The 25,795-nt window shown below is 34.9% G+C and overlaps 1 protein-coding gene across 2 annotated transcripts in view; it reads left to right on the top strand.

Annotated features, from left to right (window-relative positions):
- Positions 1-25,795, top strand: part of TENM2 (teneurin transmembrane protein 2) — a 1,539,571-nt gene that overhangs the window by 397,790 nt on the left and 1,115,986 nt on the right. For both annotated transcript variants that reach the window (XM_027606095.2, XM_027606096.2), the window contains one exon: positions 23,350-23,463. The gene's annotated coding sequence lies outside the window, so the exon portion shown is untranslated. The remainder of the gene's footprint in view (positions 1-23,349; positions 23,464-25,795) is intronic.

Below are 25,795 nucleotides of genomic sequence, written 5' to 3'. Positions count from 1 at the left end.
CTGAAAAAAAAAAAGGTTGAAATGCCAACATCATATTGGAAGATAAATTTACATTTCATTCCCAACACCGTAATTTAATAAAAGTTTTATGGTGTTATGGGTACTTAATTATGCTCAAAGCAGAGCTGGAATTTAACAGTGTTCCACATACAGAAGAGTTGGTGGTGCTTTATTTAAAAAAAAAATTCCTTTGAAAGAGCATTGTAGTGTATGATATACCAAATATGCTGCATTTAAAATACACTTTATAAAATGCTGAATTAGTTAAATTATAGTTCATTTCTGTTACAGAAAATAAACTTTTATAATTCACTTAAGGTGATATATTATACTAGGTTACTGGATTATCAGGCTTTGAAATATTCATTCCTCTCAGAATTGCAGCTACGTTAATGGTACTGTGTATGTAGCTTTTACATTTTAAGTCCCAGGCATGAGTTTTCTGACTTTTTTTCTAAGTAAGCATTATTAATTCTCCTGGGCACTCTTGGTGATAGTTTTTGTCTATCTACCCCCTTCCCTCTTCTCTTATCTCATCAAAGTCCTGTTGATTAGATCTTTTTAAAGCTCATTGAGAATCATGTTATCCTCCTCTGCTTAAAATTGTTCCAAACCTCCTTCCTCAGTGTTGATTGAAAATCTAGTCTAAACTGTCATTTACAATTCTACAGTCTGGCTTCTACCTACTTTCATTTGCATACCTCACATCACAGCCAAACTCTAGTCCTTCGAACAGGACCCCTTTCTCACTCCCTTTACTTCATGCTGTTCCCTCTGGTAGAATTCTCCCTTTCTTCCCATTTCCACCTGGTGATTTTTTCATCTTTCAAGACTCAGTCCATATGCTACCTCTTTCCCAGACAGAAGTTTTTCTTCAGCATTGGCTTCCTTTACTATATACTTTATTTTCCTTTACATTTAGACTTACAAAATGTGTTTTTTTCTTCTACATGTGACATTTCCCTGTTAGCTTCCACGATCCTTATCAGAAGGTTCTACATCTCATTCATCCCCTGAAGCTCTTGTACAATGTCTAGTACATAGTAGCCACTTACTCAATGTTTGTGCAATGAATGGATTCACTTTTGGAGGGGATGTTTGTATGTGTTAGAAGTGACTGAGGGGTCACACCTCTTTTCCTCCAAATACATTTTATTTAATGTCCCAATTTAAACTGGTTATAACCTCAAAAATATCAGCTGTAAACTACCACCCATGTCTATCCATGAACTCTTCCACCATTAGGAATTCCTACTTGGTTGGAAATATCAATTTTTCCATCCACTTTAAACAACAGGGTACTTATCTTTTATGTTAACCACCTCATCATTTTGTAGGGTTGCAGTAACTTTGGTATTCCCAAGTTTCCCAAGTGTAGCACTTTATTTTGAGAGTCAGAGCTGAGTTTTTTTGTTTATTTGTTTTAGTTAGCTAACTTTATTTTTAAGAGCAAATTCAGTTTCACAACAAAATTGAGTGTAAAGTACAGAGAGTTGCCATAAACTCTCTGTCCCCACACATGTATAGTGTCCCTTTGCTGTCAACTTCCCACATCAGAGGAGTGCACTTGTTAAAATTCCATGAACCTAGATTGACCTATTACCACACACATTAGAGTTCACTCTTGGTGTTTGACATTCTTTGGGTCTTGACAAATGTATAATAACATGTATCCACCATTATAGTACCATGCAGAATAGTTTCACTGCCCTAAAAATCCTCTGTACTCTGCCTTTTCATCCCTCTTTCCCCACTAACCCCTGACAATTACTAATCCTTTTACTGTCTTCATAGTTTGGCCCTTTCCTGGAATGTAGTGTGAAGTTTTTTCAGATTGGTTTCTTTCATTTAGTAATATGCATTTAACTTTCCTCTATGTTTTTCCGTGGCTTGATACCTTATTTCTTTTTACTGCTGAATAATATTCCATTGTCTGAATGAACCCCCATTTATCCATTTACCTACAAAGGACATCCTAGTTGCTTCCAAGTTTTGGCAGTTATGAATAAAGCAGATGTAAACACTCGTTTCAGGTTTTTGTATGGATATAGTTTTTGGTTCATTGGGGTAAATATGAAGGAGTGTGAATGTCATATGGTGAGTATAAGTTTAGTTTTGTAAGAAACTGATAAACTGTCTTCCAAAGTGTCTGTACCATTTTGCATTTACAGCAGGCATGAATTAGATTTCCTATTGTTCCGTATTCTCACCAGCATTTGCATTCTAATAGGAGTAGTGTTATCTCATTGTTTTAATTTGCAATTCTCTAATGACATACGACATTGGACATTTTCTCATATACTTACTTGCCATCTCTATATATTATATACATTTATAATATATATGTATAATATTATATACATATAAATTTATATATACTTACTATCTATATATATCTGTATATATTATATACACCTATATATATACACATCTATACATATATATGTATATAATATACATATATAGATGTATATATATAACATTTTTTCATATACTTGCCATCTATATATATATTATTGTCATCAATGTATATATTCTTTGGTGAGGTGTCTGTTCAGGGCCTTTCCTATTTTTTTTAAAATCTGGTTGTTCATTTTCTTATTGTTGAGTTTTAAGAGTTCTTTGTATACTTCTGATAACAGTCTTATCAGGTGTGTCTTTTGCAAATACTTTCTCCCCAGTCTGTGACTTCTCTATCATTTTTTTGACACTGCCTTTCATAAAGTATAAGTCTTTAATTTTAATAAGGTCCTGCTTATTACTTCTTTCATGGATCATGCCTTTAGTGTTGTATCTGAAAAGTCGTAGTCATACCCAAGTTCATCTAGGTTTGCACTAAGCCTAGGAGTTTTATAGTTTTGTTTTATCATTAGTTCAATGATCATTTTGAGTTAATTTTTGAAGAGAGTAAGATCTGTGTCTAGGTTATTTTTTTCCATGTGAGGTCCAGTTGTTCCAGTACCATTTGTTGAGGAGGCTGTCTTTGCTCTGTTGTATTGCCTTAGCTCCTTTGTTAAAGAGTAATTAGCTACATTTATATGAGTCTATTTCTGGGTTTTCTATTCTGTTCCATTGATCTGATTATCTATTCTTTCACGAATGCCACACTGTCTTGATTACTGTAACTTAATGAGAAGATTTTGACTGGAATTCCATTGATTCTGTAGAACAAGTTGGGAAGAACTGACATCTTGAGTCTTCCTACCCATGAACATGGGCTATCTCCCCATTCAATTAATTCTTATTTGGTATCTTTTAATCAGAACTCTGTAATTTTTCTCATATAGCCCTTGTACATATTTTGTTAGATTTATACCTAATGATTTTACTTTTTGGAGGGGACGCTCATGTGAATGGTATTGTGTTTTTAATTGTAAATTTCAGTTGTTATTTGATGGTATATGGTAAAATGATGGACTTTTGTATATTAATCTCATATTCTGCAATCTAGCTATAATCACTTATTAGTTCTAGGAGGGTTTTGGTGTTGTTGTTATTCTTGTTGATTCATTTGGGTTTTCTCCATAGATCATCATGTCATCTGTGAACAAAGTTTTATTTCTTCCTTTCCAATCTATATAACTTCTTATTCTTCTCTTACTGCATTATCTAAGACTTCTAGTATGATGTTGAAAAGCAGTGATGAGAAGGGACATCCTTACTTTGTTCCTAATCTTAGTGGGAATGCTTCAAGTTCCTCACCATTAGTATGATGCTAGTTGTAGAGTTTTTGTATATTCTTGATGAAATAGAAAAAAATCTCCTTTGTTCCTAGTTTCCTGAGAGTTTTTATCATGAATGAGTGTTGGGTTTTATCAAATGCTTTTTCTGCATTTATTGATATGATTGTGTGATTTTTCTTCTTTAACCTGTTGATATAATAGATTACACTAATTGATTTTTAAGGATTGAACCATCCTTGCATACCTGGTTGAATCCCATTTAATTGTGGTATACAATGAATTCTTTTTATATATTGTGGATTCATTTTACTAGTATTTTGTTGAACATTTTTGCATCTGTGCTCATGAGCAATATTGGACTGTACTTTTCTTGTAATGTCTTTTCTGATACTGGTATTAGGGTAATGGTGGCCTCATAGAATAAGTTAGAAAGTATTTTCTCTGCTTATATTTTCTGGAAAAGATTGTAGAGAATTAGTATAATTTCTTCCATAAATGTTTTGGAGAATTCACCAGTGAATTTATTAAAGTGTAGAGTTTTCTGTTTTGGAAGGTTGTTAATTATGGATTCAATTTCTTTAATAGAGATAGATCTATTCAGATTGTGTATTTTTTGTGTGTGTCCGGGTTTTGGCAGATTGTGTCTATCAAGGGATTTGTCCATTTCATATAGGTTATCAAATTTGGGACATAGTGTTGTTTATAATATTGCTTTATTATCTTTTTAATCTCCATGAGATCTGTAGTGATGTCCCCTCGTTCGTTCTAATATTAGTAATTTGGGTCTTCTCTCTTATTTTCTAAGTTAGCCTGGCTAGAGGCTTACTAGTATTGTTTCTTTCAAAAACACCCTTTTTGTTTAGTCAGTTTTCTCTATTGATTTCCTCTTTTCAATATCATTGATTTCAGCCCTAATTGTAATTTTTTTCTGCTTACTTAGAAGTTTATTTGCCCTTCTTTTTATAGTTTGTTAAGGTAGAAGCTTAGATTATTGATTTCAGATCTTTCTTCTTTTCTAATAGATGCATTCAGTGTTAAAATTTTACTGTAAACATTGTTTTTGCTGAATTTTCATTTTCATTTCATTCAAAATCAAGGTGACCTTTGAACAACACAGGTTTGAACTGCATGGGTCCAATTATATGTGGATTTTTTTTTGTCAAATACAGTACAGTACTGCAAATGTATTTTTTTCTTATGATTTTCTTAATAACATTTTCTTTTCTCTAGCTTACTTTATTGTAAGAATATAGTATATAATATATATAGAAAATACATATTAATCAACTGTTTATGTTATGTTATCTTATGCTTCCAGCCAACAGTTGGTTATTAGTAGTTAAGTTTTGGGGGAGTCAAGAGTTGTATGCAGATCTTCAACTGTTTGAGGAGTCAGTGCCACTAACCCCTGTGTTGTCCAAAGGCCAACCTTACTTTTCAATTTCTCTTGAGATTTTTTTTCTTTGACCCATGTGTTATTTACAATTGTCTTATTTAATCTCCATGTATTTTAGGATTGTCCAGATATCTTTCTGTTACTGATTTCAAGTTTAATTCTATTATGGTATGAAAGAAGACATTGTATGTTTTCTGTTCTTTTAAATTTGTGAGGATGTGACTCAGAATGTGGTCTGTCTTTGTGGATGTTCCATGTGAGCTTGAGAACAAGGTGTAATCTGCTGTTAGTGAATGAAGTAGTCTATAGATGTCCATTTTAACTAGTTGATAGTGCTGTTGAGTTAAACTATGTCCTTACTAATTTTCTGCCTGCTAGATCTGTCGATTTCTGTTAGAAGAATGTTGAACTTCCAGCTATAATAGTGGATTAATCTATTTCTTCTTGCAACTCTAACCAGTTTTTGTCATGTATTTTGATGCTCTGTTGTTATGCACTACACATGAAGGAATGTGTTAATCCCTTTATTATTATGTAATGCCCCTCTTTATCCCTATAACTTCCTTGTTCTGAAGTTTCTTCTCTTCCTCTATCTGAAATTAATATTACTACTGCCACTTTGTTATGATTAGCATGTTAGCATGGTGTATCTTTCCACACATTTACATTAAATATATATATTGTAAAGACTATATAGTCTTATTTTTTTATTCACTCTGGCCATTTCTGTCTGTTAATTTATGTATTTAGACCATTTACTTTTAAGGTAATGATTAATACAGATTAATATATATTCTATTTTTTGTTCTTGTTCTTTATTTTTTTGTCTTCCACATTTTTCTGCATTTTGTGGTTTTAATTGAACATTTACATGATTTCATTTTCTTTCCTTTCTTAGCATATTAATTGTGCTTTTTTTTTTTACACTTTTGGTTTTTTTAGTGAATGGTTGCCTAGAGTTTGCAATAACATTTACCATATCCAAGTCTGCTTTCAATTAACACTGCATCCCTTCATGAGTACTGTGAGTACCTTAAAATATATATATATGTGTGTGTGTATATATATATATATATATATATATATATATATATATATATATATATTTCTAATTCTTTCCTCCAGTTCTTGTATCATTTCTGTCATTCATTTACTTATACATAAACTTATATAAGGACCAAAATACGTATATATGTATATATATACATATATATAAAAGCATATATAATCAAATACATTTTTGCTATTATTATTTTGAACAAAGTGTTATTTTTTAGATCAATTTAGAATAAGGACAATAATTTTTTTTATTTTATTTTCATTTATTAATTCTTTAATGCTTTTCTTTTTATGTAGATCCAAGTTTTTAACCTATATACTTTTGTTTCTCTATGAAACATTTCTTTCTCTTTTTTATCATTTCTTACAAAGCAGATCTACTGGTAACAGATTTTTATTTGATAAAGTCTTCAGTTCTCCTTCATTTTTGGAGGATAATTTTGCAGAGTATGGAATTCTATATTATTTTTTTCCCTCGTAAAACATTAAGTTTTTCACTCCAATTCATGCTTGCATGGTTTCTGTGGAGAAGTTGGATGAAATTCTTATTTTGCTCCTCTGTAGGTAAAGTTGTTTTTTTTTTTTTCCTTCCCTCTAGCTTCTTTCAAGATTTTTTCTTTATCTTTGATTTTCTGAGGTTTGAGCCTTATATGCTTAAGTGTAGTTTGTTGGGCATTTATTCTGTCTGGTATATTCTGAGTTTCTTGGATCTGTGGTTTGATGTGTGCCATTAATTTGGGGAAGTTCTTAATTATTGTTGCTTCCAGAACTGCTTTTGTTCTTTTCTATTTGTCTTTTATTCCCATTACACATATGATATGCCTTTTTAATTGTCCCACAGTTCTTAGATATTCTGTTCATTATTTTTTCTAGTCTTTTTTTTTCTCTTTGCTTTTTAATTTTGGAAGTTTCAGTTGTCATATCCTCAAGTTTAAAAATTCTTTCTTCGGTTGTGTCCAGTGTAGTAATGAGCCAGTCGATGGCATTCTTCATTTATGTTAGCATTTTTTATTTCTAACATTTCTTTTCAATTCTTTCTTAGGATGTCCACCTTTTTGCATGCATTGTTCATCTATTCTTGCATATTGTCCATGTTTTCCATTAAAACTTTTAGCATATTAATCTTATGTTTAAAAAAAAAAAACATGGTTTAATAATTCTAACATTCTGGCCATATCTGACTTTGGTTCTGATACCTGTTCAATCTCTTGAAGGTATGCTTCTTACCTTTCAGTATGCTTTATAATTTTTGTTGTTGAAAGGCAGACATGATGTGCTAGGTAAAAGGGATAGTGGTAAATAGATCTTTAATAGTGTAGTGGTAAGATTTAAGAGGAGGGAAAGTGTTTTGTAGTCCTATGATTAGGTCTCAGTAAACTTGGACTCTGAACCTCATCAGTGCTTCTCAGTTTTCCCATCTTGGTGGAACAGGATGACTAGAGGGTGCTTGAGGTATGTATTTCCCTTCTCTCATGTGGAAGCCTGTGAAGGCTGGAGTTGGGTATTTCTCTTCCCCCAAAGGAAGGCTGGAGGGAACTGGAATTGGTTTTTCCCTTTCTACAGATAAATTAGATTCTGATAAATACCTGTCAGGTTAAGCTCTGGTAAAATACTTTCTCCTGAGATCAGGCCCTGTTAAAAATTACAGAATGCTCTGGCATATTTCAAAATGGTTCCTTTAATTCTCCTTTGCTAGAAGCACTAGGAAATTTTGCTCCTGTATTCACTGTGAGAACCTGATAGAGCTCCTAGAGGTAAAAGTCACAAAGGTGTGTGAGACTCTTTATGACTGAGTGCCCTTGGAGTTTTCAACTGTGAGAATTGTCCACACTGAGCCTCCAACAATTTGTTAATTTCAGTTAGCTCTTCTTATCCTGGCCCTGGTTCCCATAGAGATTTCTAATTGTGGGTTTCTGCTCTGGTTAAGTTGTGATTCTCTGTATCTACTTCTCTGTTTTTCCAATATTTGAGGGCAATGGTTTGCCTTTGACCTTATTTCTCTGATATATCTAAGAAGAGATGTAATTTTTCAGTTTGTTCAGTTTTTACTTGTTGTCAGAACAGAGTGGTTACTGAAGAAATTATATACCAGAAAAGAAACTGGAAGTTGAGTCAGTTTTTAATTTTTGTTGAGGCTATCATTATTTGAGTAATGACCTCTATCTGTGCTCTTAATATGAGAGCAACATTTTGTTGAAAATACTGTATTTTCAGAATTTAATAAAATGCCTTAACCATCACAAGAAATTTTAATCATACGTTAATGAATAATAATAATAAATAGAATAGAAAAAATTTAGAGGACACTAATCATTTGAGACCCCTATTTGAGAGAGCCATGATATTAAGATATATCTATAGATGAATATAGGATATAAGATATTTGAGAGTACTGACTTGAATATATAATAAATATTCTATAAATACCTGTTGACTGTCAACTGATTGATACCGTCTATGCTAAATGTCACTTATCCAGTGGTGCAATATACGATGACTTTTATAAACTCTAATAATTAAAATGTGTTAAAAGAAACAAAGCGTTAAATAGCTATTGTATTAGGTGTATTCTTTCCCTTAGAAGGTTTAAAATTTTGCCTTTTACTTTCTAGACCATTTAAAACTATACAGTCCTACAGTTTTCAAACTGGGCTGGAGCAACTGTGAACCTCAGCAAACTCACTTGGAATCTATGAGATATTTTAAACATTTAAAAGAAAGCTAGAAACATCCACGTAAACTACTACTATTAAGTTGTTTGGTTCTAACTACTGAATAACTGGAACTGTTATGTAATTCTCTTGCCCTAGGGGCACCATGAAAACATCACCAAGACACTAAGGGTACTGTGAACTGAGAATGTTTGGGGGCCTCTAATATAATCCATCATCAGAATATGAGTATATAGCATAAAAGTCGGGAAAGTCAAGATTGAAATTTGCTTATCATCATTAAACCATATAAAATTCTATGAAATAAATGTATGGACCTCATTTTAGTAGAATAATAATGGATAATTTAGGAGTATAGGTAGTCATTCATAACATGTTGATTTCAGAAACTTTAATTTATGTCAGCACTTTAGAATTCATAATACCTTGGTCATAGAGAGAATAGTAGCAAGGGTGATTATGTTCCCACCCACCCATACAAATCTATTTATCTCATTATATAGTTATTGCTGGTTAAAATAATACTGGATTATACTTAACACTTTTCTTGACAAATATTTCTATTATTCTGTGAATGAGGCACAAAATGAAAAGTCATACTTTGTGGTGGGCTGTAGAAACAGTGTCCATAATACAAATATACAAACATACATATATTATGCTTCAAGGAAATTAAAGCAAACACCAACCACACATGGGATTTGATAATCATTGAATGCTGGTTAAGGATAGTTAATGCTTTTGTTTGTTTGTTTCACTAAAAAAAAAAAAAAAAATTGATGTAGAAATTTATTGATGTGGCAGTTTAGTTGATGCATATATATCTTTGTCAAATTTCTAAAAATATTCAAAGAAATCTTACATACTAAAACTGTTGTTATATGTAACTTGGTCCTGGTCTTAATTTAGAATTCTTTCACTACCTTTGCCTGGGAATTAAAGTATTAAAACCTTATTAAAGTATTAAGGAATTAAAGTAAAGATACTTTAATGCTCAAAAGAAAAATAAGTCCACATAGAAATATAATGTCCAATAGAAATATCAATATAAGCTACACATATAATTTAAAATTGTATAGTACCCACGCTAATAAAAGATAAAAAGAAATACATGAGATTAATTTTAGTAATATGTTTTATTAAAGTTAATATATCTAAAACATTATAATTTTAACATATAATCAAAATAAATTATTAATAAGATATTTCATATCCCAGTTTTCATACTGAGTCTTTGAAATTCAGTGTGTATTTTTTTACATTCAATACATGTCATTTTGGACTAGCTGCATTTTAGAAGCTTAATGGCTATCATACTGGATAACACAGGTATGAACTGTCTGTAGTAGAATCACCTGTTGCTGCTTGTTAAAAATTCAGTTTCTGGACCTCATCCCACAGTTATTGAATCAGAGTCTCTTAGGAAAGCCTAGTGATGTGATATTTTAAAATTTTCCCAGCAGATTCATTTGCATTTTAACATTTGAGAACCATTTTACCTTTTTTTTTTTTTTTTTTAGTATTTTATTTATTTGACAGAGAGAGAGAGCACAGGCAGGAACACAAGCAGGGGGAGTGGGAGAGGGAGAAGCAGGCTTCCCGCGGAGCAGAGAGCCCGATGTAGGGCTCGATCCCAGGACCCCAGGATTATGACCTGAGCTGAAGGCAGACGCTTAACGACTGAGCCACCCAGGCGCCCCGAGAACCATTTCACTTCTAAGGGTGGTAAATAATTAACCCCTTCCCATGTCCTCATATACACCTAGCCCCTCCCCTGCTACACACACATATTGTGCTAATCTCCTGGAAAAGAGAGTAAATGCTCCTTCTTGTCCTCTTTCCCAAATATGTAGTGCCAAAAAAAAAACAAACCCAGAAAACAAAAAACACACACTGTGTTGGCTAGTGATAAAGACAAATAATGTGACAATTTATAAATGGAAGGAATACTAACAAATATATCTTAGGTCAACCTGAATTTTGAGTAATTGTGAGTCCATTTTATATTTTCAAAACTTAAATCCATGTAATTTTTACTATAAGAATACATGACAGTCGTTCGGTGACTTCATTAGAGTGCTTTTCTATTTTAACTAAAAAGAACTCAGATGGGGCTCCTGGGTGTCTCAGTCATTAAGCGTCTGCCTTCAGCTCAGGTCATGATCCCGAGGTCCTGGGATGGAGCCCCGCATAGGGCTCCCTGCTCCACGGGAAGCCTGCCTCTCCCTCTCCCACTCCCCCTGCTTGTGTTCCCTCTCTCGCTGTGTGTGTCTCTCTCTCTGTCAAATAAATAAACAAAATCTTAAAAAAAAAAAAAAAAAAAACAAAGGACTCAGAGAATAGACATCACAGAACAGTGGTGGCTAAGAACCTGGGGTTTGGTATCAGATCCAGATTCAAGGTATGGCCTTGGACATAATGTTCAATAATTCTGTGCCTAGATGTTCTCATCTTAAAATAGGAATGGTGGGAATTCTAACCTCAGAGATATGATTGTATCAATTGAATGGAATAAAATGAAGACATGCACAGTGTTTTAACATGTCATGGCTCTTATATGGTTAGCATATCATCCTTTTTTTTCCTTTATGCCAGACAGTGAAAAAATAAACCCTAATCCTCTTTTATACTTGTAGTTATTTTTTTTGAAATATATTTGTTGGTAGAAAGAATTCACTTGTTTTCTTGAAAGAGTTCAAATTCTGAGAACCTCTGCTAGACAAGAGCAGCGTCTCAGCCATGCTCAGCTGCTGCTAATCCTGAATGAAGTTGGGCAGTTCTGTTCTAGTCAATCGGTGGCTACTTAATGGGATTTACAATGGACACAGATAATTTAACAGACACAATTTATTACACCCCCTTTTTTAAGTGTTAGAGCATTTTCAGTCAATTTTATGCTTAAGGTTTTTCAGTCATTTTGCTTAAGTCAATTATGCTTAAACATTTTCAGTCAATGTTTATGCTAAACATTACTCAGTACTTCCTGAGCGGGTCTGGGACACACGGAGAAATTGTAAGGATGGTCATAATATTTTTTCTCAGAGATAATTGATTATCACATCCCCAGAAGTGACAAATGGTAATGAAAGTAGAAGAAAAGAGTAAAAATATTAATGTCTCAAAAGAATCATCCAGTCACTTTTCTAGAGGCAGGTGACTTTTTACACACTTCCTGTTGGTGAAGCAAATACAAACTGAATTCTTGTGTTAAATGTGTTTACTTTTGCACCAAAAACAGTAATACCGACAGTGTGTTTCAATTAAAAGGAACCCTGGAGCAAAAATGTGTTCCAGTCAGGGGTAGAAGCAGAGTGTATCATTATCTTGTAGGCACAGCAGTCAAGATAATGAACAGCTAAGAAGACTGGACAATGGAAGGTGAAGTATGACTTGTCATGAAACTGTCAATAGAATCTGAGTTCACTTTCTATTAGTAGGTGCCATGAAATTGCAGGGATGTGCTGAGCAGCAGAAGAAAAAAACTCAAGTAAAAGTGGCCTGATACTACTTAGTAATTTTAAGCCCGATTTAATATTTTGCCATTATTATCAAAAGCCTTAAATCAGTGATTTCATTGTTTAATTCCTCTTATTCTGAGTTGATGGCCTATGTTTTTCCTCTGTTGCCTTGACCTTGAAACAGAAATGCCTCAGGTACTTTTCCTTTGAGGGGATTTTTGTTGTTGTTGTTCTTCCTTAGTAGTAGGTGGTGTAAGATTTGAATAAGGTTTGGAATTCTGTCCCTGCTGAGGGGCAATAGGATATTTTATAAATTATAGGAGAGATGGGCAGAAGATGTATTGGGCTTGCATAAAAATGGATTGCTGCTGAACTGAGTCCAAGTGTAAACATCCTCAATGAATAAAGCTAGATAGCAGATAGGCCAAAATAATCTTGGAAGAGAATCAGGTTGGGCTTCAAATGAAAAAATCACTAATACTATAAATCCAAGAAGATACATTGAAAAAAAAATCCATGTATGGTGATAGAAGGGATCAAGAAATTTTAAGTATAACTGTTTTTTTGTCCACTGATGTATTGATTCAACACATATTTGGATACCCACTTCATGCTAGGTGTGTTTCTAGGTTCTGGGAACAGGTGAATGATAGGCAAGGCCTCTGCTCTGATATAGGGAGACAGATACACAAATGAACACAATAATTTTATATAGCAGTAAGTGAGATGAGGAAGATGGAACAGTGAGAGGGAGAGAGTGACGGGGGTCCAGGACAGCGGCTCAAGGACATCCTCACTGAAGAGAATATTTTCATTACAGAGGGAGAGGAAGCTAGAAGAAGGGAGAAGGTCTAAACTGATTCTAGTGCAAATAAAGGAAGGAATGCAGAAAGAAGCTACAGTCTTCCCAGCTTCGTCCTTATGCTTAAATTCAATCTTCTTCCCCTAATCAAGTCAGAGTCCCTCCTGGGCATAGATGCTAATACCTTTTGTAGGAGGCCTGGTGGTTTCTTCCTTCCCAGATCTTCTTCTTTTTTTTTTTTTTTAAAGATTTTATTTATTTATTTGAGAGGGAGAGAATGAGAGATAGAGAGCACGAGAGGGAAGAGGGTCAGAGGGAGAAGCAGACTCCCTGCTGAGCGGGGAGCCCGATGTGGGACTCGATCCCAGGACTCCAGGATCATGACCTGAGCCGAAGGCAGTCGCTTAACCAACTGAGCCACCCAGGCACCCTTCCCATATCTTCTTGAAGTGTCCAGTTGGTAGACATTTTGTAAAATTCTGGAAAGTATCTCTGGGTTTTTTCATTCCTTTTAGTTTGTGTATAAGAATCTCTCTGCCCTCATAATATTAGGCAGCCTTCTGTCTGTACCTAGAGCCATGTATTGACTCTGTGGAGATAAATCCTGGTGTCTTAGGGATTCTGTGTATACCAAATGCCCAGTGCCAGGCACAGGGTAGACACACTATAAATATTTTCTGTGTAAAACAAAGAATGGAAAAGAAAGTCTCAAAAAGTCAAGCTGTTAAGTCATGTTCTCATGAATAGTTCCTGAATATGCTGCCAGGATATGCTCAAGGTCTAGGATTGATTTCAAGAGAATTAACAAGGATGTTTTCAAATTCCTGGGTCATACCCTTGGAGTCTCATTCAGGGGCTATGGAGTGACACCTGTGCAGATGATCTTTTGCTTTAAGTTCTCCAGTTGACCCTCATCAGTAAGCAATTTTATGGGGCAAGGAAGAAACTAAGATTTACTCTTCCCATGGCTTCTTTGACTTTTCTTGTCCGTTTACTAATTTTTACTAAGTGGTGTATTTGAATTGTAACCAACAAGCAAGATTGTTCTTACTGTATTTAAGAGTATAGCAGATAATGTGAATGTAAATTTTGTTGTTTAAATTAGAAGTGCAGAATGCAGGTCTTCTCTTGAAATACGAGCAAAATCTGCCCATCTGTACCAGCTTTCAGTCCTACAATGAAATCAGTTCTCTTAATAGCCAGAAAGTTAGACATGTTGAAGCATATTTAATAGTAGATACGCTCACATCCTGAAAGCTTTGGATAGTTAGGATTTTAGATTAGAATTCCACTTTTTCCCCCTATTAAATGCCAGCCAGGCTAGATGCATTAATGACTGTGGTTATGTTTGAATGTAAATGGGGGACATCTGGCAATATCAGGAGATCAAACGTTGGGAGTCTGCATGATGACTCTCATCTGTTTGTCACCCAGCAGGTGTAATGGATGGCAAGCATGTGGGCTCTTTGCCCAAGTTAATGTACAGACCTAATATATGGAGGGGAGAAGTTTTTAATTTGCGATTTTAAAGGATCACAGCTCAAGATAGGTGTTTGGGGTGGGGGCAGGTGGAGTCGCTATTTTCCATTGCACCAATTTCTTTAGTAAAATCGCCGCTTTCTAGCCTACAGGCATTTCCCTTGTCCCGTTTCAACAAACTTCCACAGCCCAATTTGTTATTCAAAAATTTATGGAAAATGTATGTTAAAGTGAAAAGGGTACATTGTGCAGAAAAGGGAAGCAGCTTGTAAGCATATCATTATGCGTGAGCCATGGGGCCCGCAGATGGCACTTCTACTCAGAAACGAGAGTGGTGCCAAAAGCTAAACTCTAAATACATTTAAATCACATATCTTTACTTAAAAATGGAGTATTTTGGAAGGAAAAGCAGATGATATTTAAGTACACAAGTGGTATTCTTTTGTTCCTCATATAATAGAGCCCTTTACAAAAGTCCTTGCCTTCTAAGTGTGCAGTAAGCCTTTGATTCCTCAAATTCCCCAGAGGATTTAGTCGCAGTGCATGGCTCAGTTCTTAATAGGATTAACCATTGAGGTAGTACCTTGCTAGGAGAACAAGTCTTCAAGTATCCTTACAGTTACTGAAAATTAAAGGATTTGTTTTGATTACTATGTTCAGTGCTAATAGCAAACCTTTGTTTGGCACATTAGAAATAGTAACAAAAAATTATCATGACATACGGACTTCTTTCTTTAATTGAAAATAAATTTAGTTCTTAGACTGTGCCAATCTTTAATTAATTAGGAGGAGGGTAACGGAAGGGATAAAGACATTTGTTTGCTACTTAATATAATGATTTTGTGGAAATAGATGCTTTTTAATACAGTAATCATGCTGATTTCTTGTTTAGAGAGTGGTTATATTTACACTTTGTGGAAAAATTATATTTTAAAGGACACAGTTCATGTTGGTGAGACTAACACAGTAAATAACCAGTTTGTTTTTATTTCTTCTTTTGCAAGAGTGGCATTGCTTCTGCTAGCACCTGATACAATGAGTATTTTACCTCTGAAATTGTGAATGTGCATCCTTAATTTTTATTGATGCCGTTAGATCTGACAGCAGTATGACTAAAACAAGTATTACTTATATTTAAAAATTTAGAACAACCTTTTATTTTAATATTCTAACAGCTTCATCTGTTTAGTGATTGTACTTTTAGGAAATCCGAAAGTATAATTATTTCTGTATGACATTTGGTATATGGGATCTTTAATTTTCAAAATATTGCAAACACATATTATTTCCTCACTTCTCTACCTCCTTTTCCACTCTCGTATTCTGAAGTACTGAACATAGAATAAATCCCTGCCAATTCTAATGACCTGTATTGAGTTGACGTGTATGTGTGTGGGAGGCAAAAAATACGGTGTGCATGCGCGTGCATATGTGCACACCTCTAAGTAGTGTGAATGAAGGGGAGAAGTATGAATTGTTTTTTAAAGAAATGCATTTTCATTATTTTCAGCCAACTACAAATAACAGATAGTGATGGTTGATAATGTGATGGTAAATAGAAGTCCACTGGTAGTTATTCTTGATGCAAATATATGAAGCAATTATGAATTTTAATAAATTGATCATTTCAAACTGAGTACTGATAAAGCAAATTTAAAGGTGCTTCAAAAGTTTTTGTATGCAGATGGGATAGCTGTTGATTCTGTTAATTTTTTTTTTCTGCACAAAAATTCCTTGTCTTTACTGTGAAAATTTATCATAGACCACGACTGGTCAGGTCAATGTCCATGCACTTGGCAACCAAATTCCTTATAAACCTAATGCCTCAAGCTTTTTCCTTTATATAGCATTTGGTGGAATGCTGTGGCTATTTGTATTCTGTGGTAGTTCATTGTTCTGGATCATGCTCTCACCAACAATGACTGTTGATACAAAGTTCAGATAGTTGGCTCACTTTACCACTTGTTTATGTGCTCTCTTGAATAACCCTCCCTGAGTGGTGAGGATGCAGGCCCATGAGTGAGCAGGGAGAGGTTCAACTGTCCCTATAGCAGGGAGTGAATATGATGAATAACCAGGTAACCCTTGGAAGGTATTGTGGGCGATAGTTGATATGAACAATTAAGTAGTTTGTTCATGGACAGAGGTCAAATATAATAATTACTATATCACAAAACCAACTGGGTAGGTTAGGGTATCAGTTAAGAGATGGCTACCATACCCAAAGGTCAGACTCTTTTTCAAAAGTGTTCTTATTCCATGGGTTAGTTCTCCCTCTCTCCATAATTAAAAAGAGATGATGATAATTTTACAAAGTTCTTTATATGTTTCAGTGCAAATCCAACACCCCAGAATGTTTCAGTGTAAATGAAATCCCAAGCAATGTCTTTTCGGCAAGTTTTTATTTTTTTTTAATGATCTAAAAATTTCTCAAAAGGACCCATGTACATTCCTCAAAACAAAGGAAATAATCAGTAAGAGATTCACAGTTTCTGATGTGATCTACAGGTTTCTGCTTATACCATTTTATCTTCAAAACAGTCTATTGTATTCTAAAGCTATTCAGCAAATAAAAACAGTCCTTATATGATCTGATACTCTTTTGCTTGTACTCTGGACTTCTATATGAGTACTGTTATATACTTTAGCCAAAGTAAATAAACCCCAGCTGTCTATGAATTAATTATAATTAGTGACTGATTTAATGTTTTCTTTTGCCTTCTTTTTTATATGTATCCCTTTGAAATATGCTAGACTGTAATACACAATTATTATTAGTTCAAGTTGAAGTGATTCTGTATAAAATTGGCCTCATATTTATTCATTCAGAAAATGAGCAGGGACAGAGTGCATATTTTATAAAACTCCAGTAATTTCTGTATCAGATTACCCTTAAGCAAAATAAGATTTGACCCTTCCAAAATTGCTTAATGAATTGGCATTACATGGAGTATCTTTTTAAACTTCTGTAATTTGTTTTCCTTTTATTAAAACCTTCAAACATAAGCTTTGGACCGCAGATCCTGCATTTAAATGTTGAAAATATGATTGTGTTTTGATTGGTTTAGTGCATCTTTATGATAGAAACCATTTATTTGGAGCAAAATTATGCCTGAATTTGACAGATTATTGTGGAAATTTCTGTGTGAGAGATAAAATGACTTAAATTAATTGAAATGTTATCCTAAAGAGTGAAAAGTCAAAGATTCCATATAGAAAAGAAGACTTCTTTGGCCTGAAATGGCTTTGGAGGGAATAAAACATACTGTAAAAATAGAGATAAGTTATTTTAAATTTATTCTAAGCATACCTTGTCGTAACTATTTGGCTGCTGCTAATTTCTTTGTGATGTTGATCAGAGCCACCAGAGATAATACTCTGCTAATTAATCTCTACCATATATTTGGCAGTTCTGTAATCTCTTTGTCACAACCACAGTGGGCCTTCAGATCCTTAGGGAGGCTCTGGGGACCTCTGGATGTTTTGAAATGTTTTCTCCTGGCTCCCTCCTAAGATCCAACTTAGCTTGCTTGGGGATATCAGTGGATTTCAAATAGCATTTGTGATGAGGCTGCTCTCTTGATCCATTGTGCAAATTTGCCATTAAAAGCAAATAAAATATGAGCTCCTCATCCCCCTCCTGAAGGCTGAGAAGCACATCCCCAACCCCAGCAGTAGGTGCCGAACAGCAGATTGGCCTAATGCTCCCCTCGTGATAAAAGAAGTGAGATGTATTGAACAACCATAACTTTATTAGAGAGATTTCTCTGCATAAAGCAGTGTTATATTTTAGGTTAGTGTTATGTAATGGCTTTGTGATTATGTGCCTTTTCCTGTCTTTCTGGTGCGTATTGCTATATGGCAGAATTTCAGGGGTTGGCATGCACCTTATACTTTAATGCACCTTCCTCAGCATCTGACACAGGTCCTTGAATGGCATTAGTGCATGACTACAAGCACACAAACATGAATACAAAGACCTGTTTTCCTTATTAACCATTATTATCACCTAGGAAAGGGCTGTCCATTAGAAATCAAATGCAAGCCACACGTGTTATTTGAAATTTGCTAGTAGGCACATTAAAAGTAGTAAAAAGAAGCTGGTGAACTTAATTTTCTTACTATATTTAATCTAACTCAATATATCAAGTAGTATTTTTCAGTGTGTGCCCAATATAAAAATATGATTGAGATAGTTTATTTTGTTATATTAAATCTGTGCAATCATGTATGTGTTTCACATTTATACATGTCATTGCAGACTATCCACGTTCTAAGTGCTCAATAGTCCGCGACCACTGGTGGCTACTCTATTGGACAGTATAAACCTAGGGCTTGAAGTAGTTTCTGGAATATGGGCACCACTCAGTTAAATATTAGTCAAATAAGTAAATGATACTAGCTGACTGGTTTTTGTATATCCAGATCAATTAGTAATTTTCTATGTTATAAAATCATTTTATTGCTGGTCTTAGTGCCTCATTGTCAAATTGCCTTGTTAAGAAACAGAGAGATCGTTTATTTGGACTTAGAATATTCTTTTTTCGAAGAAGGCTACAGTTCCTAAACAGTTACGTGAGTACTAGAATGCAAAATGGCTTGCATATTCTGAAAGTCATTCATTCTAACTCGTCATTTCATTTTCTGCTTTGTGGAATGAAACTCATATTTTTATGTCTCTGAAATCTTTATTTTTCTTCATTAGAAAGAAGTCAATTAATTTGCATTTACTAATCTCCCATTCCTCACACCAAAACATCATTCTCTTTATATCTAAAGGGAAAATTGTTAATATTTCTTTTATGCCTATACACTTAATTTCCATTAAGCGAACTGGTAGTTTGAATGAAAATACAACATCTTGCAAGTTTTATTCCTATTGTCTGGCTTTTTATAGGTTTGTCTATATCACTTCATTTTGTGGTACTTCCTATTGTGTAAAATATGTAGGCTGGTATTTGCTTAATTTTTCTGGTTTATATGTTTAATGATAGAAAAGTGTATTTAAAAGACACAAATTGAGACAATCCTAAATTATTCCTCAGATGTCAGTAATATTTAGTTAAATAGTTCATTTTTAATACTTTTAAATACGATATTTAAATTTCTCAAATATTTGATAAACATTAAATGAAAAGTTAAAATAATTTGATAGAATCAAAAGTGGACCCAGATTAACTGCATCAGTAATCTAGAAAATGCATTTCTATTATGGGAAAGGGTTTGGAATAAAAATAGGTGGCTGGCATTGTCCTATTTATGCATAATTTTGTCTCTTCCAGGTAATTTTATTTATAGATATCTAGAAGGATGCCCACCAAAATGTAAGCAGCAGTTACTCCTGGCTGCTGTGCTCTTGAATGACTTTTACTTTGTTTTTATTTACTATACAATTTTTTAATGATGATGTGCAAAAGAATATTTGAAAATACAGGTCTTGTAGTTATATAAAATCCCATGTGTAAAATCTAACAGAAATGTATATTTCAGAAAAAAATGTAGTTTGAGTTTTTAGTTTTATTATAATTTAATAACATATTTAAGTTCAGTCAATATGTGTTTTATCTGATCTATCTTAATGTAGATGAAAACCTAATAAATAATAACATTGGCAATAAATCTATGCCTTAAAGCATGCATCATTTGTTACTGAATATTTGATGAGTGACATACACTCATTTGACAAATATCCATAATACATATAACAAAATAGGGGGTAAGTTCCATACTTCAGAAATCAGTGCACTTTGATGTAATCATATTTTACTAATAAAAACAAACAATAATAATAGCTAACATTACTATGTACCACTCATTAAGTGAGTTATGTATGCAATCTTTATAATAACCCTATGAGTTAGATACTGTTATCATCCCTATTTTACCCAAGATTCTAAGGAACAAAGAAGATTAAAAGTTGTCTTGGACCACGTGGCTATTCAGTGTTTTCCTTCCCTAGGCTGCAGAGTGTAGCAAGGTGATCATTACATGGCTGTCCAGTGTTTCCTTCCCTAGGCTGCAGAGGGTAGCAAGGTGATCATTACATGGCTGTCCAGTGTTTCCTTCCCTAGGCTGCAGAGGGTAGCAAGGTGATCATTACATGGCTGTCCAGTGTTTCCTTCCCTAGGCTGCAGAGGGTAGCAAGGTGATCATTACATGGCTGTCCAGTGTTTCCTTCCCTAGGCTGCAGAGGGTAGCAAGGTGATCATTACATGGCTGTCCAGTGTTTCCTTCCCTAGGCTGCAGAGGGTAGCAAGGTGATCATTACATGGCTGTCCAGTGTTTCCTTCCCTAGGCTGCAGAGGGTAGCAAGGTGATCATTACACGGTACCGAATATACTCTGTATACTGACCATACCTGTTCTTATTTTACATTCCAGCAGTGGGCTTTTCGATTTACAATTAACATGATGTAAAACAACAAAGCAAGTACCGGATTTGTTGCCTAAAATTTACAGCTGTCCTATTATAGTCTTGTTATTATAGAGAATTCTTAACTTTAAAAATACTTTTGTGATCTAGCTGAGACAAGTATCTGACTCAAGTGCAGGCTCATCTACAGGTCCAAAGAGGAGGGTTAGTGACGAGCCCAAAGCTGCACAGCAAGTCAGTGGAAAGGCATAGAAGCTTTCTACGCTTCTATATTGAGGCTTACTTGTATGATTTTGTACTACTCCTAATTATAAAAGAAATTTTTAGATTCAACCCATTGGTGAATCTTCTTCAAAATATTCTTGCAATTCTATTTAGTAATAAAATTGTTAAATTGTGGCTTTTTATAGCATTAGAAACTAATATTCAGGAGAGATTAAAGGATCAGAACTGCACAAGTGAGTAAACAGACTTGATTATAAGGACACCTAATTATTACAAGGTAGGATATAATTAAGTGCTAAAGTTGTGCGATACAAAGACTTTGGCCGCAGAGTTTTTCAGGAAGGAATCAAAGAACCATATTGCTTTGCTGGGCTCTGATTGCCCAATTGAAAAGTTGAAAAAAAAAATTTAAACAAAGCAAGGTGACATAAGGTCTTATAATTCTGTCTGGTCTTGTCAGTTTGTCAAGACACACGGTCTTGATTAGACAATTCTATTTCCTTCCCTTATAATCAGGTAATCAAGCTTCCATCATAAGCAAGATAGCGATGACAAGGAAAGCAGAGATTGTGATTAACGTTTGTTGTATGCCTACTGTGTGCCAGAGACATTCTTTCCTTATTACTCGATGTAATAGGTGTTTTATCTCTGCTCCCATTTTACAGATAAGAAGACTGAGGCTCAGGGGTCTGAGGAACCTCGTATGAGGTTGTACTTATTAGTGAGAGAGTCACAGTTTAAACTCAGGTCTGCTGTGATTTAAATTCCATACTCTCCACTGCATTGTACCAAGCCTTCTTACTGTCTGCAAGATCAGGAGGCTAGTGCCTAGTATTTAATGCACATTTCCAGGACTTTTTGAGGAGGGCAGAAAGGCTTTTCAGAGTGGTCAGGAAGATAGAGTCATCCATCTGAAAATACTGCTTTCCCTTGTGAGGAGGGTGTCCAGAAGTGTGTTATCCAGCAGTGGCCATATATGGGAGCTGGAGATGGGCTCAGCCAGACTGAGGCTCCAGCTCACCAGGGGACCTTACACCCTTCCTTAGCATCCTGGTTGAGGAAGGTCTCCTTTGTCCTATACGTGAAGGCATACATTTAATACCCAAGATGAGAATGACTTGAGCAAAACTTGGCGATTAAAGCTATTTGTTTTCAATTGTTGTCACTCCTTCTTTGTTGACCTCTCTTTTCTTTTTTGCACTAACACCAATCCCTTTGTGAACTTAAGAAATCACCCCTTGCCTCCCTCACTTGTCCCAGTTCTCCTGGCCAGGGGAGAAGAGAACATAATGAGGACCCAACATCTTAGCGTGGATTCACTTAATTTTGTGGACTTTTTTGGTGGAGGGAAAGATGTTTGTATTTTTCAAAAGAGTTAATCATTAGGATGTGAGCTCAAAATCTCTGTTGATGCCATTCCAGGTATAACATTGGAGTGTTGGTAACAACAATGACAGCAGTGACACGTGATGTGTGTTGAAGGGGTACTATGTGCCAGGCCCTGTACTAAGTGCTTTTGATGGATTTTTATGTTTAATCATCACAACATTTCTATGAAATAGGGGCTATTATATCCCCATTTTAGATGATGAAAGCTCAGGTTATTTGCTCAAAGCAAGTTGTATTGCAGTCAGGGGACTTTCCTGGTATATAATACTACTCCTGTGTTCTGTTGACCATGGTACTAATTAGCAAGTATTTGAATTTAAAAAGTTGGCCAAATAACGCTTAAATCGTATGGATGAGCAAACTGTAAATTTGAAGATGAAACAAATCATTTGTAAATGTGAAGAGCCGCTTAAAATCTATTGCTAGAAAGATGCGCTTAAACTATTCTCCCATTCTAATACTGTGTATTTCGGTGTTTAGATTACAAACAGCATCACAGTTGAAGGATAACCAATGGGAATAGTATTGTGGTGATTTTATATCTTAACGATAATGGTGTGCCATAGTCAAAATGACTGATTTAATTAATATGTGTTCTACCATATTTTACATTTCTCTATTGAAAGGTATTCTAAAGGGTAAGGTGTGCAGTTTAGCTTATTTAGCTCCCAATTCCAACTTTCCTACATTTGGAAGATATATGGTATTTATTTGCATTTTTATTCTTTTTTTGTTTTATGTGCTCATTTGAATCTTATCTATTTTCTTTTCTTTTCTTCTTCTTCTTCTTTTTTTTTTTTTTTTTTTTTAACAGTTACATCCAGCTTTTTATCGCCTAAGCAGACTGGGGCTTGCTTCGTCGCTTGACTTTGCTGTGGCGCACTCCTGTAAAGCCAGCTGAATTGCACACTGAAGATCCACCCTTTCGGTGAGTGTGGAATCATAGCTACAATTTTGTGTTTTGCTCTGCCTCATGTTGTTTGTATTGTTGACCAAAGTGCTTTGATACAGAGCACAAAAATAGTGCTTTTCCAGCTCTGTGCAGGAAAACTGGCTTCTTTTCTTTTTCTTTTTTTCCTTACGGACACAAGTAATTTGTACTGTCATTTTCTCTCTCTGAAATCTGCTATTGTCTCTCTCTCTCTCCCAACCCAACTGAATGACTACAATTCTTCACTCATGCATCTGCTTCTTCTCTACCTGGATGTGTCCCCCTCTGGCACCCTTTCCTCATCCCCTGGCCTCTTTAAATAATTTGGTTATCACATTCCGTATTTGCTGTGTATGCGTGGAAACAAAAAGTGATAGTTGTGGTCAGCTGGATCACATAGTATTCCACTGTAATGTGTAAGACATTATAGATTAAAAAAAAAAAAAAACTTGGCCCCCTTGATCTGTTTCATGTTGTTTATCTGTGCATGTCGTAAGACAAGCAAAAAGGAAACCGGCAAGCCTTTCTGATGTTCCTAATAAAATCCTCTCTGTTTTTATTGCCCCTGAACTGGCATCCTCAATATATTTCTACAGCATCTAGTACCATATATCAAAGGTCTTCCCAAGGCTTTTCTTGGACCTTCTGTATCCATTTTCCCCAAGTCTTTTGCTTTTCAGATCTTGCTTTTATATTTTTAAGGTCACGTATTACCAAGATGATGCACCTTGGGGAATGAGGCAATTAAAGGGTCCTATGGGTACAATTATAAATACATTTTGCAGTTCTAATTTGGAGATGGATCACCTGACTTAGCTAAAACCTCAGTTATAGAATAATTGTAGTAATTTGAATATATATATGGAGCTATTGTGACCAAGGATAGGGTATGAGAGGAGGTATGGTGGACACTTATAAGTGATTAGATGGATAAAAGGAACAGGTATCTGGATTAAATCTTTTTTTTCTTCTTTCTTCCTTTTTATGTCTGGCAGAAGTTTTGTCTGTGTGTGTGTGTGTGTGTGTGTGTGTCTGTGTGTGTGTCCTGTGAAAATGAGGCAGTGGCAAAGGGAATGAGAATGGGCTTAAGGGCAAGGGTGTTGACATGAATACTTTCATGAAGGTGTGCATAATGCAGTAATCAGCCTGTCTGGAACAGTCAGTTTAGAAAGTACTTATGAAACAGATAATAATGTCTGGATGGGAATCTCATGAGGCTGTGGTGAGAAGTAGATGATGCAATTAGGTACTTAACCTGGTACTTGGACATGTAGTTGGAGATAAATGAATGTTATCAGCAGTTCTGGTTCCATTTTGCTGGTGAAGAAACTGAAGTCCAAGCAACTTGTTGGAAAACTACCTTTCTACTGTGGCTAGTTTTCCACATTTTTTCTTTCCGTCCCCATATGTTTTCTTGGGTATGTGGTCTGAGCTGAGAGAATCTTCTATTAGGGTAGTAGTGACTTCTTTTTGGATTATATTGTTCTTGGATTCTGAGAAAGGCACTCAGTGAGATAATGCTCAGCACACTTTAACTTTCTCTGAAGCATAGATGTTCCTCATGTCTTGGAGGTCACATCCAAACTAGGCTGTGTAAGGAAGGCTCGAGTTTATTATAGCACATCTCTGACGTCAAGGACGCTAGCACACAGATCAGGTGCTATCCTCTCCTAGAAATATCCCCCAGTACCACTTTCCTTCTTGGAAGCTTGGACCCATCATTGTTTTTGTTCTTAAGGAGATATCACTGAGTGCTTAGGAAATCCATTATAAACATAGAGTTGTCAATTTTAGAAGAAATTGGAGGGTGTATGGTAAAACAGACCTAAGACTCTGAAATAGCCTATGCTCACCCATTTGTCCTCCCCCAAAGCAAATAATAGATCAGAACACTGCAGAGGAGGAGGAGGTAGGTTAGGTGGGGCAAGACCTGGAAGAATAGAACCTGCCTTGAAGAATGATGTCCGTGTTGAGATTCCTAGAGGATTTTCCTGAACTTGTTAAATTCATTGGTCATCCCATTTTTCTCTTTGTTGCTCATCATCCTAATCTTCTCATCTAATTTAATTCTGTGACTCCGTTTCCTGGAAAAGATGTGGGTCTTTGGTACATAATAGGAAAATAGGTAGAGGAAAATGAGGAATATTGTGTCGATGTGGGAAGAGAGAGAAAAGGCTACATGATCTTAGGAACTACCTTGATAAAAAGCAAATCTTAGAATGCCGGTGATTTGCCTAACATGCTGGCCCGGAAAACTCAATGAGAAAACTCAACACTCTCATCAGGTTTTGCCATCATTTAGTTAAGATGATTTACTATTGCAACCACA

This window comes from Zalophus californianus, chromosome 5 (assembly GCF_009762305.2).
Source record: "Zalophus californianus isolate mZalCal1 chromosome 5, mZalCal1.pri.v2, whole genome shotgun sequence".
Taxonomy (NCBI): domain Eukaryota; kingdom Metazoa; phylum Chordata; class Mammalia; order Carnivora; family Otariidae; genus Zalophus; species Zalophus californianus.
Note: the sequence above shows the minus strand (reverse complement) of the source record. Positions and strands in the feature narration are given on the sequence as shown.